The sequence below is a fragment of the Schistocerca piceifrons genome, chromosome 2, assembly GCF_021461385.2.
Source record: "Schistocerca piceifrons isolate TAMUIC-IGC-003096 chromosome 2, iqSchPice1.1, whole genome shotgun sequence".
In the NCBI taxonomy this organism is placed as follows: Eukaryota; Metazoa; Arthropoda; class Insecta; order Orthoptera; family Acrididae; genus Schistocerca; species Schistocerca piceifrons.
The window spans coordinates 127,425,369-127,443,601 of record NC_060139.1 but is presented as its reverse complement, the minus strand read 5'-3'; the positions used below and the strand labels follow the sequence as shown (position 1 = coordinate 127,443,601).

General features: G+C 41.9%; 1 non-coding gene across 1 annotated transcript; it reads left to right on the top strand.

Moving 5' to 3' along the window:
- The first annotated feature begins 223 nt into the window (after positions 1-223).
- Positions 224-298, top strand: Trnaa-cgc. Its single transcript has one exon. It is a non-coding gene; the product is annotated as a tRNA-Ala (tRNA).
- The last annotated feature ends 17,935 nt before the right edge of the window (positions 299-18,233 follow it).

Here is an 18,233-nt window from a genome sequence, read left to right as displayed (position 1 = left end):
GTTGCTGTTTCCCGGTCATGGGTTCCCGGGTTCAGTTCTCACCCGGGTCGGTTTTTCTCTGCTCCCGTCTGAATGTGTGGATTGTCCTCCTCATCATGTTATCATCATCGGCGAGCAAGTCACCGAAGTGCCCTCAAATAAAAATACTTGCACCAAGCTCACGAACATCTCAACCGGGGTCTCCCTGCCAATAAAGCCATTCGCCCGTACCGGGCGTGAGTCGTGCTTCGGTAGCTCAGTTGGTAGAGCACTTGCCCGCGCAAGGCAAAGGTCCCGAGTTCGAGTCTCGGTCGGGCACACAGTTTTAATCTGCCAGGAAGTTTCATATCAGCGCACACTCCGCTGCAGCGTGAAAATCTCATTCTGGAAACATCTGTTACGCTTTCACGACTCTATCGCTGAAGCGATTCCGATGGTATTTGTTATGGAGATAACTTAACACCTGAGATGACCAAAGAGTACTTCAGAAAGTTGTACCTTTTTCAGTATTATTAACATTTTCAGATACTCTGTCGTATATGAGAGTGGCACGCAGACGACACTGCCGCTATGGTAAGCGACTCTTAGTGTCTACAGATTATTCCGTGACAGTGCAAATCCATTTTTACTGCGCGCGTGGTTTATGATGAGTTCCTCCACCAAATTCTATAGCTGCAGAAATTTGCTACGGTTACTACACGTGTGGTGTAGGGGTATAGTGTATGATTAGCAATGAAAACGTCCTCGGTCCCGGGTTCAAATCCTGCCTGTGCTTAAATTTCGACTGAAAAACACCAACATTGGCGGCCGATGACTTCCGGAATAAGAAGTCACACTTATTCCGCCAATGGCCTTGTGAAAGAGGTCGAAGGAGCGGATAGAGATTCAACGTATTCTCCTGCTCATGGTGTACGGAAATGCTCCTAAAATGGAAACCACTGCATTAAAGACACACATTGTGCATCCACGGGACACGTGGTCTGTATCTGAAAAAGTGTCGTGATGATCTCTCCATTGGCAGAAGATCCCTGACTAGTCCCCCATTCGGATCTCCGGCAGAGGACTGCCTTGCTGAGCACGAGAAAAAGACTGAATAACCTACGAAAGGATAACGTTCTACGTATCGGGGCGTGGAATGTCAGAAGTCTGATCGTGGTAGGGAAGCTTAGACAATATGAAAAGCGAAATGCTAAGGCTTAGTCTAGACATAGTGAACATCACTAAAGGGAATGGAAAGAAAACAAGGATTTCTTGTCAGAAGAGTATAGGCTAATATCAACAGTAGCAGAATATGGTATACCGGGAGCAGGATTTCGTTATGAATAGGAAGGTAGGGCAGAGAGTGGGTCTCTGTGAACAGTTCAGTGATAGGGTTGTTCTCATCAGAATCGACGACAAACTAACACCGACAACAATAGTTCAGTTATACATGCCGACGTCACAAACTGAATATCAAGAGACAGAGACTGTTATTTGAGGATATCGAATGGATTGCTCACTATGTAAAGGGATATGAAAACCTAATAGTAATGGGGACTCGGATGCGGAACGAACAGAGGAAAGTGTTACAGGAGAATATACGCTTGGTTCTAGGAATGAGAGAGGAGAAAGACTAATTGAGTTCTGCAAGAAATTTCAGCTAGTAATAGCGGATAATCTGTTCAAGCATCACAAGAGGAGGAGGTGTACTTGGAAAAGGCCAGGAGATACAGGAAGATTTCAGTTAGATTACATCATGGGCAGACAGAGATTCCGAAATCAGATACTGGATTCCACGGCGTACTCAGGAGCAGATAGACTCTAAGATCACAATTTAGTAGTAGTAAAGAGTATGCTGAACTTTAAGAAATTAGTCGAGAACTATCAATACGCAAAGCAGTGGGATACGAAAGTACTAAGGAATGGGGAGATACGATTGAAGTTTTCTAGGGCTATAGATTCTGCCATAAGGAACAGCTCAACAGCGTACAGAATATAGATTGAGAGTAAGTCGAAGGAAGACGAAGGTAATGAGAAGTAGCAGAAATGGGAACAGTGAGAAATTTAACATCAGAATTAATCGTCACCAAGTAGATGAAGTTAATGAATTCTGCTACCTAGGCAGCAAAATAACCAATGACGGACGGGGAAAGAAGGACATCATAAACAGACTAGCACAGAAAAGAAGAGCATTCTTGGTCAAGAGAAGTGTACCACTATCAAACACAGACCTCAATTTGAGGAAGAAATTTCTGACAACGTACATTTGGAGCAGAGTATTGTATGTGAGTGAAACATGGATTGTGGGAAAACCGGAAAAGAAGACAATCGAAGCATTTGAGATATGGCGCTAAGGACGAATGTTGAAAATCAGGTGGACCGATAAGGTGAGCAATGAGAAGGGTCTACGCAGAATCGACGAGGAAAGGAATATATGGAAAACACTGACAAGAAGAATGGACTGGAGGACAGGACATCTATTAAGACATCAGGGAATAACTTCCATGGTACTAGAGGGAGCTGTAGAGAGTAAAAACAGTAGAGAAAGACAGAGACTGGAATACATCCACGTAAATAATTGAGGACGTCGGTTGCAAATGCTACTCTGAGATGAAGAGTTTGGCACAGGAGAGGAATTCGTGGCGGGCCGCATCAAACCAGTCAGAAGAGCGATGACTCAAAAAAAGAAAGAAAGAAAGAAAGTGGGGTGGATCAAAAGTGCAGGTACCATTATGTATTAAAACGGAAGGGAAAAACAGTTTATGAGTTACTCTAGTAGCAGAAATCTCACATCCAGTAATGGGTGAGCCAGAAAATCCACTAAAAGCCCTACTTTTCCACGAATGTAATGAATCGAGGCTTTTTAAACATAATTAGAAAATATAAAGCATGTTTCCAGATTCGACATACGGCAAAATAATAGAAACCCTTTCATTATGTACCTACATGGCGATACTTATCCATTTTTTAAACACCCGTATACAGGGTGTTACAAAAAGGTACGGCCAAACTTCCAGGAAACATTCCTCACACACAAATAAAGAAAAGATGTTATGTGGACATGTGTCCGGAACCGCTTACTTTCCATGTTAGAGCTCATTTTAGTTTCGTCAGTATGTACTGTACTTCCTCTATTCACCGCTAGTTGGCCCAATTAAAGGAGGGTAATGTTGACTTCGGTGCTTGTGTTGACATGCGACTCATTGCTCTACAGTACTAGCATCAAGCACATCAGCACGTAGCATCAACAGGTTAGTGTTCATCACGAACGTGGTTTTGCAGTCAGTACAATGTTTACAAATGCGGAGTTGGCAGATGCCCATAAATGTATGGATTAGCACGGGGCAATAGCCGTGGCGCGGTACGTTTGTATCGAGACTGATTTCCAGAACAAAGGTGTCCCGACAGGAAGACGTTCGAAGCAATTGATCGGCGTCTTAGGGAGCACGGAACATTCCAGCCTATGACTCGCGACTGGGGAAGACCTAGAACGACGAGGACACCTGCAATGTACAAGGTAATTCTTCGTGCAGTTGACGATAACCCTAATGTCAGCGTCAGAGAAGTTGCTGCTGTACAAGGTAACGCTGACCACGTCACTGTATGGAGAGTGCTACGGGAGAACCAGTTGTTTCCGTACCATGTACAGCGTGTGCAGGCACTATCAGCAGCTGTTTGGCCTCCACGGGTACACTTCTGCGAATGGTTCATCCAACAATGTGTCAATCCTCATTTCAATGCAAATGTTCTCTTTACGGATGAGGCTTCATTCCAACGTGATCAAATTGTAAATTTTCACAATCAACTTGTGTGGGCTGACGAGAATACGCACGCAATTGTGCAATCACGTCATCAACACAGATTTTCTGTGAACGTTTGGGCAGGCATTGTTGGTGGTGTCTTGATTGGGCCCCATTTTCTTCCACCTACGCTCAATGGAGCACGTTATCATGATTTCATACGGGAAACTCTACCTGTGCTGCTAGAACATGTGCCTTTACAAGTACGACACAACATGTGGTTCATGCACGTTGGAGCTCCTGCACATTTCAGTCGAAGTGTTCGTACGCTTCTCAACAACAGATTCGGTAACCGATGGATTGGTAGAGGCGGACCAATTCCATGGCCTCCACGCTCTCCTGACCTCAACTCTCTTGACTTTCATTTATGGGGGCATTTGAAAGCTCTTGTCTACGCAACCCCGGTACCAAATGTAGAGACTCTTCGTGCTCATATTGTGGACGGCTGTGATACAATACGCCACTCTCCAGGGCTGCATCAGCGCATCAGGGATTCCATGCGACGGAGGGTGGATGCACGTATCCTCGCTAACGGAGGACATTTTGAACATATCCTGTAACAAAGTGTTTGAAGTCACGCTGGTACGTTCTCTTGCTGTGTGTTTCCATTCCATGATTAATGTGATTTGAAGAGAAGTAATAAAATGAGCTCTAAAATGGTAAGTAAGCGTTTTCGGACACATGTCCACATAACATATTTTCTTTCTTTGTGTGTGAGGAATGTTTCCTGAAAGTTTGGCCGTACCTTTTTGTAACACCCTGTATACACCATTATATGCAAAGACATCTCGTAAAATTACTAACTTTCTTACTTACCATAATTCATCATTGCGAGCGAAGCAGCGGGTAAGAGATAGTTACCCATAAATGCTTGTGTGCCTACATGTGCAACATCCACCTATGTAACCATATCGCTGTTTCATAAGCCCAATAAGTCTTTTTCCTTTATCAATATCTCTACTGTTATTAGCTAAATAATATTGTAATACCGTTGTCCCATGGGGTGGCAAACGCTGTAAGCCTCATTTTCGTCATGAACATGCAGATGTTTTCTGCTATATTTCTTTTCTTTGTACTCGTATAATTTACGTTAAACAGTAGTATGATAGCAAATTTTAATGATGCTTTCACAGTAGCAGGTCAGTGAGTATGCAGAGATATTCCACAGCATCTCGGAGAGAGTGAGAACACGAGAACTTGATTTCCATTGAGAAGTCGATCATTAGCTGTTATCCACAAATGCTTTCGTTCACGGTTGAACTCTTATTACTAGCAAATGCTTTAAATTAATCTCAGAGGGTTCCTTACACAATTTTATTTCACCTACTCCGCCTGTTTATATGAACATATGTCTTCTCATTTGAATGTAGTACAAAACTGACTTTGCTAGACCTGTGTATCACACAGTCAGCGATCACAAGGAAGAAACGTAAAGGAAGATTCAATGTAAAATTGTATTTGGTCTACAACTTTGCTTTCGCCGTTTTGCAGTATACGGCAATTGCGGTAAGAGGGGTTCAGGTGGTTAGTCATATGTGTAATACAATAAGCTTAGGCATCCGTAAACATAATGCCATAAAAACTTTGGTCGATTTGTAATTGCATCATAAGGTTATTCTCGATTAATTACGTCAACTTACGTACCCATTTCTCGCCATTTGCGGGAAGTTTTTATTTTCTGCTTTAACATCAAGAAATCTGCGGCTGTGGCTCTTAAAGTGATGGGTAAGACCAATGGTGAGGGAACTATTAGTGGAAGAACGTGCAGAGAATGTTTTCAACGCCTTAAGAACACTGATTTTTATGTCGAAGACCGGCATGGCGGTGGAAGGCAGAACGTTTTCGTAGCTACTGAAACAGACGAAGACAGTCACAGGACATCATTATCGAAAGCAACTGATGCGTTCGAGCCCTGCACTGAAACACAAACGGCCACAATACAGCGATAGACACGTAAAGGTAGTTTTGCAGCAGGTCAGTGCTCGACGCCATGTCGCAAAACCCGTCAAAATATACATGGAAACGTTGAAATGAGAAGTCCTATCCCTCCCGCCGTATTCTCCATTACGTTGCTCTCTCTGACTATCACCTTTTCCAATCAGTGGCGTACAGTCTGGCTGACCAGCACTTCCGATCATATGAACAAGGGCAAAATTGAATCGATTCATGGATTCCCACAAAAGACGCCCAGTACTTCCGCCACGGGATTCATATGCTTTCCGAAATACGGGATAATGTAGTGGCCAGCGATGGGCAATACTATGAATCATAATTTTTTGTACGTTTTTCACAATAAAGCCCCGAACGTCGAGAAAAAACGGCGGAATCAAAGTTGTAGACCTAGTATAAAAACAATACAGACACCATTTATATAATTTTTTAATAGACATGGAAGGAAAAAATCGCAGCGCCGGAAAATAATTAATGTAGAGTAATGAAATTTCTGAAATACATTTGTCTGGGTTACATATTTAAGAGATAAATATTGCAGGATCACAGGATAATGTAAGGAGGAGATAAGCTATTGCAAATGGGAAATGTTGGTACAGTAGTAATGGGTGTAGCAGCCTGAGTGATTAACGCAAGCAAGGAAATGTGCTTGCATTGTGTTGTACAGGTGCCGGGTATCAGTTTATTGCGTGTAGTACCATGCCTGTTACACTTGGTTGGTCAATACAGGGAGGCCAAGGCAACATGTCGATACTATGTAGAGCATGTTGAGTTACAACAGTGACATGTGGGCGAGCGTTACCCTGTTGGAAAATACCCTCTGTAATTTTGTTCATGAACGGCAGCTCAATAGGCCATCTTACCAGAATGATGTACAAATCTGCAGTCAGGGTGCGTGGGATAACCACAAGAGTGCTCTTGCTGTCGTACAAAATAGCACCCCAGACCACAACTTCAGATGTAGAGCCAGTAGGTCTAACGAGCAGACAGGTTTGTTGGAGGCCGTCAACTGACTTCCTCTTACCAACACACGCTTATCACGCCTCTGACTGGACCGCTTCATCACTATCAAAATGAAGTTGTCTAAGGTGTTCTTTAACTTTTGGAAACAGATGAAAACCGGATGGGGCGCCGGCCAGAGTGGCCGAGCGGTTCTAGGCGCTACAGTCTGGAACCGCGCGACCGCTACGTCGCAGGTTCGAATCCTTCATGGATGTGTGTGATGTCCTTAGGTTAGTTAGGTTTAAGCAGTTCTAGGTTCTAGGGGACTGATGACCTTAGAAGTTAAGTCCCATAGTGCTCAGAGCCATTTGAACCATTTGAACCGGTTGGGGCCAAGTCGGGACTGTATGGAGGATGATCGACGACAGTGGACAAGAGGCATCGGGCTGTTGCAGATGTAGCAGCGATCGCGTGTGGTCTGGCATTATCAAGCTAATGGAGAGGGTGCTCCGTGTGTGACCGAACTCTTAGATTTCGCATCTCGGTTACAGCACGCTGTTTCTCTCACACCGACATTGTTACGTCATACAGTGCCGTGTTACACACTACAATTCGAAGCCCTCTAGCAGCAGAGGGCTGCAAACAGGTAGACATGAAGAATGAAGATGTAGAGTGTTAATGGCGTTTCTTTTATTTAAAAAGTTTCAAGAGCAGTCACATAAAAAATCGGAGGCGTTACTTCTTCAGTACGGTCTTGTATGTTAAAAAGTTGGAACACTATTTCCTGAGCTACCCTTGAACGTTATTTTCATTAATACTTTTTCAAATGAGGCGAGATGTACGTTATCGAGATCTGATGTTGGTACTGTCGACCACATGTTATACCTTACAACGCTCACAAATTACAGTATTTGGCTCAAGACTGCTGGATGACGAACTTAGGTACTTAATGTATTGCACCAATTTTTTCCTGATTATTAGTGCTGCTAGTCGTTCAATGGACTTAAATGCAAATATGCGTTAAAAAAAACGAAATAATCGTATGGCGTCAGTGGCCGGGAGTTCCCAGTCGGGAAGTTCGGCCGCCAAGTGCCAGTCTTATTGACTGTGACGCCAAATTGAGCGACTTGCGCGTCGACAATGGAGATGAAATGATGATGTGGACAGCACAACACCCAGTCCCTCAGGAGAGAAAATCCCCTGCCCCAGCCGGGAATCCATACTCGAGCCCCCGTGCGTGGCATTCCCGCGCGCTGACCATTCAGCTAATGGGCGGATAAATATGCGTAACACAGCGACATCTGAGACTGCCATCTACGTCCTTCCGGTCAGATAGCCCGTTACAGAAACCATCCAGTTCCACATTCTTAGCTCATTCGTCGCTCCTTGCCAGCTCCACTAACCGGGTTGCCTGGCTTTGCTAAGATTTCTAATCTCAGATAACCTATTACTTCTCTTTGTGTAATTTGCCTTGTGACTGATCTGATGCGGCCTTGCACGAATTCCTCTCCTTTTCCACTAAAGCTCTCTCAGGTGCTACGGAAGTTTTTCCTTAGTGTCCTATCATCCTTTGCCTTCTTCTTGTGATGATTTCCACGCGTGCCTCTCCTCGGCGATCGTGCAGAAAACTGCCCTGTTGATAATAAGTCCACCAAATGTTCAACATCCTTTTAGTCCACCATATCTGAAACGCTTCGCTTCTCTTCTTTTCCGCTTTTACCACAGTCCACGATTCTCTTCCGTGGAATTCTTTGCTCTAAACGTACATTCTCAAAAATTTCTTCCTCATGTCAAGGCTTATGTTTGATATTAGAGGACTCCTTTTGACTAGGAATGCCCTCTTTGCCTCTGCCAGTCTAATTATGATCTCCTCCTTCAGTCGTCTGTTTTGGTTATTTTGCTTCCAATGTAGCAGAATTCCCTCAATCCATCTACTTCGTGGTCCCCAATTTTGCAGTTAGGTTTCGCTCTAACCTAATTTCTACTATTCTTGTTTACTTTCGTCTTTTTTCGTTATTCTCGACCCATACCGTGTGCTCATTACAGTGTTCGTTCCGTTCAACAGGTCTTGCAATTCTTCCTTGTTTTTACTCACAATAGCAGTGTCATCAGCGAATCTTACCATCGATATCCTCTCACCATGTATTTTAATTCCACTCCTTGACCTTTCTTTTAATCCCGTCACTACTTCTTCGATGTATACATTGAGCAGTAGGCGCGAAAAACGAGTTCACCACAGTCCCATTCCCTTTTCGACCCGAGCATTTCGTTCCTCGTCTTCCAGTTCTTATAAATCGGTGTTGGTTATTGCAACTATTGAATATTACCCATCTCTATCTGCAGCTTAACTTTAGAACGTCAAAATTTTACTCAATCAAGAACCAGTGACCATACGATCCTTATCTACACTATTCTTGAAGTAACAGTTCTTACAAGTCCACAAATCCGATAACTTTTTTTTACAATAAACATAAATAGAGTGGAGATGTGAAATAATATAATAAACGAATACTATTATGTGTATCAGCTGAGTTAATGGTAGCATGGGAATAGTATCAGCACAGAGAGAGTGAACCATACTCTCAGGGGAAATCTTTCAAGTGTAATTCGCCAGTTCATGGTACGGGGGAAAACAGGAAACATTTTACGATTTCATTCATTTAAAGAGGGAGTTATTGTGATATTTATGGGTATGACAAATTTGTTCTTTTAATAAATCTCAATGAAAAGTTATTACATTGCGGTTGGTCCACAGGACAAGACAGGGGATTGCGCGGTTTAATAGTGATACCAGATTGACTGTGATGCATATCAGCCATTCCTGCGTACTATATGAGCCAAGGAACTGCTTTGTTTAACCTAGATTAAATTCACAGCACAGACCTCATCATGTTCGGACGTGTGTATAAGGAGCTGTAAACAGATGTGGCAATTTTGCGAAATTATGAGTTAAACGTGACCGTGGAGGGTCGCAAGGTGAACGTGAAATAGTTAGAATGACGAATGCGCGTAGTCACGGATTTTATGTGTAAGCTGTAACTCTTGAATTAACCATAATCCGCGTGGCGTATTGTGCTAGTCGAAGCCGAGAGCTGAACGTTCACACGGATCGAGTTGTGCAATATTTGAGTGAGCATTTTGCTACTGATAATCGGGTAACAGTTTCGGCGGTGTTTTTGCATGGAAAAAATAACAATACATCGAACTTTTCTCTCGAAAACTATCTATCCTTTAATAGCTCAGTTATCCTGACCCTAGAACAACTCAATGCATCCTTTGCATACGATTGGTGCGGCTGGTTCTACTACAGTTGTCCAGTTGAGCAACATCGATTTGTTTTCTAACAGGAAAGGCGTGTGTTCGAGCTGCAGAAGACGAGAAGCTCACTGCAAGGTGAGTGGACATTCTCTGTAGGAAGAACAGTTTATATTCGCGCCGCTGCAGTGCGAATAAGTTACTGGAAGAATAACACCTCAGAAAGTGCATCTAATAGCAGAAGGGAATAACTACCCTCAATACATAGTCCTTTCGGGCATACGTTCAGTACGGACATTCATTTCCATGTCAAAAATAAAGCAAATTGTCGGTTGGAGACGAGCAGGCCGTCCCAACTCATTGCAGGGAGCCAGCACCTAATATCACTGTTTAGGAAAGGAAAATACGTGCAGCGCAATCAGCGGTGCTTGTATAAAGTTCTGCACTGTCACGTAATGCTGTACAAGCTCACTGAGAATCGGACCAGATTTGAAGCCAGATTCAGAACTTCCTCTCATATGTAAGTCAACACGTCGTTCTAACGTGCTGAATTTGTCAGATGTAATAGTCACTTCGTGAGCATCCTAAGGGAGTGTTATGGACCATTTAGGTTCACTATACAGCGTGAACCACCTAAAACTTGCACTGCATAAATTGCGGAAATAGAAAGTGCTGTTGATGTGCGGTTTTCACAGAATGGGTTGGTAGTCAGGAGCTCGTACTGTTAGCCAATAAACAGACTGCAATAACACTTCGGAAGCGTATTTTTTGTGTAAGCTTACACTTTTTCAAATGGACCAATGCCTACTGATATTACAAACTAAAAGTAGGATAAATTAGAATTTCAGTTGTGGGATTCTGGTTGTAGTCTTTTACGAGATATCGTATTTTGAAAAGTTCGCACACCGATGCTCGTTTCTGACATTCAGTCTGCGTCGTTGCTAAGTATGATCATGCCATATTTGCTTATGATGTGCTTATGTGTTCCTTGAGTGTATCGCGACATGCTAGACAGATATTCTTTGGCAGTCCATGCGATAGGTCGTGAGTCGACGATGGGATTTACCAATGCAGGAGAAGCCAAGATACTCTTAATGTATGGAGACTGTAGGAAGAATGCATTTCGTTCTGATACGGCAAGACATTCTAAAAGACGTCAACCATCTGGGAAATTATTTATCAACCTCTGCAGCCAGTTACGTGGAAGTGGTAGTGCAACACCTAAACAACGTAACAGTAGGAAACAAGTGATGGCAGAAGAGGGGAAATTAGTGTTGCAATTGATGCGCATGTTAGCTCCAGCGGAAGCGCACGAGGAAGCAGCATGAATCAGGTAAGTGTCTTACGCATTCTCCATCAACATAGGTCTCATCCCTATCACATCTCTCTTCTTCAATAGCTGCTGCATGGAATCTTTTCTGAGAATCGTGTTACCTTCTGTACATGGGCATTGAGGCAGAATAATCCAGATATATCATGTCTCTCGTTTAGTGATGAAGTCATATTTACGAATCATGGCCAGGTAAACCATCGAAGCTTGCACTATTGGTTTGTTGACAATCCCCGGTGGCTTCGTCAGGTGGAACGTCAGCGTCCTTGGAGTGTAAACGTGAGATGTGGCAACACTGAACGCGCAAAAGTATCGCAGTCTTCTAACAGACCGCCTTCCGCAGATGCTACAACACGTTCCACTGCAGAACCTGGAGGAACCTGTGGTATCAACTTGATGGCTGTCCAGCTTGTAGTGCACGAACTCCTGCAGCATGTCTTCTAACAGACTGTCTTCCGCAGATGCTACAACACGTTCCACTGCAGAACCTGGAGGAACCTGTGGTATCAAGTTGATGGCTGTCCAGCTTGTAGCGCACGAACTCCTGCAGCAAGTCTTCTAACAGACCGTCTTCCGCAGATGCTACAACACGTTCCACTGTAGAACCTGGAGGAACCTGTGGTATCAACTTGATGGCTGTCCAGCTTGTAGTGCACGAACTCCTGCAGCATGTCTTCTAACAGACCGTCTTCCGCAGATGCTACATCTCGTTCCACTGCAGAACCTGGAGGAACCTGTGGTATCAACTTGATGGCTGTCCAGCTTGTAGTGCACGAACTCCTGCAGCATGTCTTCTAACAGACCGTCTTCCGCAGAAGCTACAACACGTTCCGCTGCATTACTTGGAGGAACCTGTGGTATCAACTTGATGGCTGTCCAGCCTGTAGTGCATGAAGTTCTGCAGCATGTCTTCACGAACTGTTTCCAAATCGTTGGCTTGGACACACAGGATCTGTATCTTGGGCGGCCTTCCCCCGGATTTGACGCCTGTAGACTTTTTTATGTGAGGAAAACTGTAAGGGCATACATGCAGCGATGTATTACTGCAGTCTGCTCGGAAATCTCCGCTGAAACGCCAGCACGTGCGCAGTAGGAGTTCCATATCAGACTGGAAGCGTGTATTGACGCTGCCAGTGGTCATTAAGAACGCAACCTGTCATGGCCAGTTGTCTCGTTACTGGTCAGAATCCACGTAACTACTGTATGTACTTGTGCTGTTGTTTAGTGTTTGCTACCACAGGTATTTTACATGTGTCGGTGCGGGACCTTTTCAAAATACGTCATCTCGTAAGCGACTCGCACTAGAATCCTGCAACAAACACCACTGACATTTTAATTACCCATTCTTTTAGTTTGCTAATGTCAACAGGCAATGTTCTATTTAAAAACGTATATTTGAACAAAAAATACACTTTCTAAGTATTATTACAATTTGTTGATTGTCTAACAGTACAAGCCCCTTATTGCCAATCCATTCTGTGAAATCTTGCATCAATAGCACTTCCCTTTTCCGCATTATGGCTGGGCAAGTTGTAGATGAATCGCCCTGTATGCGTGATTAATATAAGTAGATAAAGTAAGAGACTGAACTGGGAAATAACGTACCAGTCTGATCTAGTAGACTACGTAGCAGACTGTTCACGGATGAGGCTGTTGTGTACAGGAAAGTAGCAACGCCGGAAAACAGTAGTGACAGATTACGTTTGGTGCAGGGCTTGGCAGTTGAACGTCATCGTAAATAAATGTAACATATTGCGCAAAAATATCTGGAAGACATTACTTTCAAGGTTTCGTACCATAGTTGGTAAAATCAGAACCCTTATGGGGCCACTTTGTTGTCCGTCTGTTAAGACACCAATTTCTCAGGAACGGGCAGAGGTATTAAGTTGAAGTCTATGTAAAATACTAAGGTCTGCACTCCCTCGGCGATGTCAATGTAGTCAAAAGGTACAACCATTTATGTCACATATTTTGATACGCGCAAAGTCATTCATCAGAACCTATAGATTGTAGACTCTTACATAATTCAGTTTGTGGGAAATATTTATAGCGCAAGTCCCACCCACAGTTTTTTATTATAATATTGACGAAAAATTATTGGAACAGCAAAAACCGTAAGTAAAGGTAGGAGTACCGTCCGGAGTGAACTAAAGTGGAACGAGCATATGAAACTAGTTGTTACAAATTCAGATGACAGGGGAAGATTCACTAGGAGAATCCTAAGGGAATGTAGTTCGCCCACGGAAGAAGTGGCTTGCAAAACACACATTCCTCCGTTTCTTCACTACTGCTCATCATCCTAAGAATTAACACAGCACATAAAGAACACTTAAAGACGAGCAGAGCGTTTTGTCACGGTTTCGTTTAGTGAGCACGAGAGTGGTAGGAGATACACATCGAACCCCAGTGGCAGCGTTACAAGAGAGGCGTTGTGTATCATGGAGAGCATTACTGCTGAAATTTCGAGAGTGAGCGCTACTTACTTACACATACATTTAGCGAAATGACTAAGAGGTGAACATCAGAGGAATTAGAAGCATGCAGAGGATTGACGACAGACGTTCTCCCCACGAAGCATTAGCGAATGTACCAAGCTAGGGCGGAAATTACACCGGTACGGCGAGTACCTTACGCCACGCAGGGCGATGTGGCTTTCAGAGTGTAGAAGCAGAAGTAAACTAACCATTCGACTTGTCTCCGACAATTTCATGCAAGTGTGGCTTCTTATTCGCGTCGACCTACAGGAATATAATACTGTCTTTACGACACGTGAAGCTCCACTGAATACACCACTCAAACGACCACAAAAATAAAAATTTCCCCATTCATTAAAATTGAAATGTCAAGACAGTCGAGCTCTAATTCAGAATCGACATGCAGTTTCAATCTGCCAGGACGTTTGCTAGCTCTGAACGTTCCACTATATAATAATAGATTCCCTCTCCACTGAAATATTCAGCACTATTTAGATAATGCGTAAGAGAAGAGATTAAGAGAGAAAAATAATTATTAGAAATTAACCGATCGCTATTAGTCTCTTCATTATTAAAGATTTAGGTTTTATCTTGATCCATTATGTTGAAATGTTCAAATGTGTGTGAAATCTTATGGGACTTAACTGGTAAGGTCATCAGTCCCTGAGCTTACACACTACTTAACCTAAATTATCCTAAGGACAGACACACACACCCATGCCCAAGGGACTCGAACCTCCGCCGGGACCTGCTGCACAGTCCATGACTGCAGCGCCGTAGACCGCTCGGCTAATCCCGCGCGGCGATCAATTATGCACAACACTTTATCGAACGGTTTACCAGACAGTTAACAACTAAATCTGATTCTAAAAAATGTATCTTTCTGGAATAGATATAACTGAAAAACAGGGTCTAACCATAATCCGATTCAAAAGATTGCGTGAGGAATGCTGTTGAAGTAGATTTTGGATTAATTTTCGGTATTACTTTTCTAAGATATAGTGGAACCGTCTCATACACAACATTTAGGACGGAGATCGAGTTACTACATTCTACTTCACAGAATGCTGAAAATAAATATGAAAAACAAATTATTTGCGATAACATAGGATATTATGCAAGTAACGATACAAACTTTGGAAAGGTGTTCCTGCACTCAAAAGAGGAAGCTGAGGCCATGTAAACAAAGGGCACTAAATAACTTATTTACTGAATAGTTACTGTTCATACGTTTTCAAAAAGATACAGACACATACCTTTATCGTTCATCATATGAAAATATCCTGTCAACAGAAAATCATGTTAACATTGCAAACACACCACAAATTCTCTGAAATGCATGGAAAATTTGGTGTTGCAGATTGTCCACATGGTCTATCAGAGTAGAAAGACGCTTGTAGCATTTTCAAAAGAAAAAGTCTACTATGTCGAGGTCATTACCACAACTCCGACATGGCTATCCACGGGCAATATTTCCTGTTTACTGGTCATCCCTGCAGATGTTCGTAGAATAAGACACATAGCACTTGTGATCAAATGATAATTACTTGCCTTGTTAAAAGAGTTTCGAAGGCATTTCTCTACAATGTGTAAAAAAGGCTAAACTGTACTTGAACTGTTGCTCAATCCGTAATTCTGTGGATAGAATTATTACATCTCAGATTACTTTACTTTTCATTGATAGGCTGTTAGCCTGAAACAGCAATATAGACTCGAAAATGTTTGAAAATCATTGTCCTTCCTGAAAATTGTAGTGACTGCGCCAGTAAATTTCTAATTTTAATGACAATTCAGTCAATTAATATTAGGTTTTTGACATATACTCCCTGTAATTCTGTTTATTAACTCCGTAGAAAATAACATATATCTCATCCCCTGTAAGAATAAGGCACTTGGAGTTTTACAGTTTTATTCAATAAACACCAAAAACAGCGTGCGAATATGTCGAGGAATTGCAGAATGCTAAAAATATTAATCTTTTTATCAAATGTTCATATAATCAACAAGTCAGCCTAGCGTTCTTTTTTCGCTCGCTGAGAATGTATGCAGAAAAAGGAGAGAGAAGAGAATACTTATTAAAAATAAAAATGCAAGCGAATAAAGATACAAAGATGAGCCTTAATAAACAAATAAAGAACGCTGTGTGCTATTAAATAGTTTAAATAGTCGATGTTTAACTGAGCTCTTAAGACTAAAAATAGTCATTTGGAATACATTCATATTCTTTACTGGTTGAATATTGATATAAATGAGACAGACAAGTCACTTTGCATCATTGCAGTGACACACTTTTGACTGTTAAAAAAAAAGTATCAAAATAATTTGTCATAGAAATGTGATCAACAGGAATTTTGAGAAGAATAAAAAATTGTACTTGTTTAGGGCAACATACATCAGGCAATTTATGTGGTGAAGGTTTTATTATATTATCCAGTTCACTGAGCTAATTAGTATCAATTGTATTTGATAATATATAGTTGAAGCAAGTATAGCCAATATCAAACGGTGACACACTTGAGTAAAGCATTTTCAGTCAATAAGGTTAAGAAATTAGGTTTGGTAGGAGCAGGAATTTGAGGTACATATGTCATAATTGCTTTTGTAAAGGAAAGAATTGTCGATTTTGGACCAAGGCTAAACTGACAGTAGTGACACTTACAAGATTACTTAGTGCCTCACTCTGAAGTGCTAAACCCAAGAAATATTCAAAAGCAATAATGTGTCCACTCTATAATGAGAAGCTCAGGGTCACTTTTCTGGACGTTACTCATTAGTGACTTCAAAAAGAGCAGAACGTTCATAGACAGGCAAAATTAAGGCTGGGACACTTTAGTGTGTTCCAGTATGAGGCAGTAATCGGTTTATTGAGTGCATTAGCCATTATGTGGCTTCCATCTGGATCTGAGAGAAGGCAACATTTGTAAGTGAGGGAAGCGGGACATGGTTGCACTTGAGGGAAGTTGGATAAGGCATCTGACAACAAAAACTCATTTTAAACATGACTACTCATGCCCACTACCAAAGTCTTGAGTATCCCTCCAGCACAAATCAAGGTGTCTCACATCACAACCAGTAGGAGAGTGTTCCCCAGTGGAATTACATCAAGTCTCGTGTCTCCCCTGGCAATTTGTGAAATCCACTCTTGATGTATTGAATAGGTTTTGAGTAACCACAATATAATAATTTGCTAGAAACTTTCATTGCTTTCGCATGAGACATTCAAAAATGAAATTATGTATACACTTATCAAAACACATTCTCTCTGAAAGCATTCTAAAGAAATGTTTTGTGTGCTCATCTATCTCCATTAATTTGCAAATTCTGTGCTCTGTTGAGTCCATCCAGATTCCACTGTTAGTGACCTGTCGAGCAACAAATGTAATGTTCCTCCCTAAAACACAATGACAACGAAGGAAAGTTTCGTGAACTGTTATTGTCTAGTAAGTTGCATTATTTTCTTATTTTCAGAGCTGCACCTTGTATGGACGTGTCACAGGACTCATATGAAAAATATTTAGACGATACATATCCACGTAATTTAGATATAAAGAACATCTTACAAAGCTTCTATAATATATAGTCCCACACTCATGCAATGCCTTAGTGAAGGTGATTTACTGTTGTCTTACTCTGACCTCTTACGAAGCGTCAAGTGCATATCTGGGTCGGGTGGATGACTGTAAATGCTTGTAAAATCTCATAAACTGTAGTGCTGGGTTTGTGTTATTATTGATGAAGGGAAGGGAGAGGGTGAAACCCACTGCTACCACATCGCCTACTCCTACTGAAAAGCAGCAAGGTGCCCACCAAACTTAACGGCCACATCCGACAGACGAATCACCATGAACAGTGTCACATGCCCTCACTTCATGAGATACTGCAGAGAGGTTTGGAATTTAACCCAGGACTCTGGCGAAAAGTATGGTGATCAAGAACTTCATGCTATCACGCTCCCCCCCCCCCCCCCCTGTCGGCCAAACTGCCAGTGAAAATTTCATCCACCAGCAGGATTTGAACTAGCTTATCTCCAAGTTGAGCAATATCGCACAGGAGTATGTTAGTGACCTCTGCTATGGAGGCGGGAACTAGATGTGTTATATGATATTAAATTACGTTTTCTTTGTATCTGAGTGGTGCATTAAACATTAAAATTAAGCTAAACAAGAGAGATATTTGAGAATATTACATGTCTCCTGTGTCTATTAAAGTTGCAACTCTATAGTTTAAAAAAAGTTCATTTAAGTAGTTGTATTTTACAATAGTTCAGCATTTTAAAACTCTGGGAGTAATACAAGAACAAGATCATACCAAATTTAGTTCCTATAAAATGTTCCAGTCACCATCTGTGTTAGTTTTATGACTATATATTACTTACACATTAGCTGATGGGTGCAGTGGCTCTATAAATTTCTTAATGGCTTCTGTTGATTTTACTGTGGGTAGTTAGTGGAACATTATTTCATGAAAAAATACACTTATTTGCCAATTTCTTCACTAATTGCTTACATATGTGAGCTAGGGCTT